The sequence below is a fragment of the Myotis davidii genome, unplaced genomic scaffold, assembly GCF_000327345.1.
Source record: "Myotis davidii unplaced genomic scaffold, ASM32734v1 scaffold15831, whole genome shotgun sequence".
Lineage (NCBI taxonomy): Eukaryota > Metazoa > Chordata > Mammalia > Chiroptera > Vespertilionidae > Myotis > Myotis davidii.
In genome coordinates this window covers 1-827 of record NW_006283110.1, presented here as the reverse complement: position 1 = coordinate 827, position 827 = coordinate 1, and the positions used below count along the sequence as shown (strand labels likewise).

Genomic DNA, 827 nt, shown 5'->3' with positions numbered 1-827 from the left:
ATATAAGTCCTTTGGTTGATCTCTCCCCCTTACCCCCACCCTCCCCTACCTTCCTTCTGAGGTTTGACGGTCTGATGGATGCTTCTCTGTCTCTGGGTCTGTTTTTGTTCATCAGTTTATCTGGATCTATTTTTGTTGATCAAATTATGTTGATCATTATATCCCACATATGAGTGAGATCATGTGATATTTATCTTTCTCTGACTGGCTGATTGCTCTTAGCATGATGCTCTCCAGTTACATCCATGCTGTGGCAAATGGTATAAGTTCCTTTTTTTAAAAAAAACAAACACACTGGGCTTTTATTGCTCTCATGTCAAAGGGCGGTTCTTTGCAGGGCGGGGGAGTGAGTTCTGACAGCAGGGAGCAAGCCCCTACTTGCCAGCGATGAGTGGGTTCCGCATGACCACAATGACCAAATCCCTGTGCAGGAACATCTTGGAGATGTAGAAGTCCTTGTTGACTGTCTTGGACTTCTCCTTGCTCTTGCCACTCTTAGGGACCCCAGTCCACATCTCCTTCACATTCTCCAGCACCATGTTGCAGTGCCTGTCAAAAGCCTTCACCCAGCCTAGGAGCTTCTTGTTGTTGCGACAGTTGATGAGCACCTGGGTGTTGTTCTTGACAGACTGCGTGAGCATGGAGAACGGGCCCGTGTTCAACTCTTCCTCCTCCTGCTTCTGCAGCTCCTCCGGGGTCATCTCACTCTTGGGCTTGTTGAGAAGGCCCATGGTGGCGTTGGTTGCACTCTCAGAACGCTCCTGTCCTCCGCATTGCCTCGGCCTCCGAAGAGCTAAGTTCCTTCTTTTTTACAGCAGCATAGTATT

General features: G+C 48.6%; 1 pseudogene; it reads right to left on the bottom strand.

Annotated features, from left to right (window-relative positions):
- Positions 1–303: 303 nt before the first annotated feature.
- On the bottom strand, positions 304–788 carry LOC102766564 (annotated as a pseudogene).
- Positions 789–827: the final 39 nt, after the last annotated feature.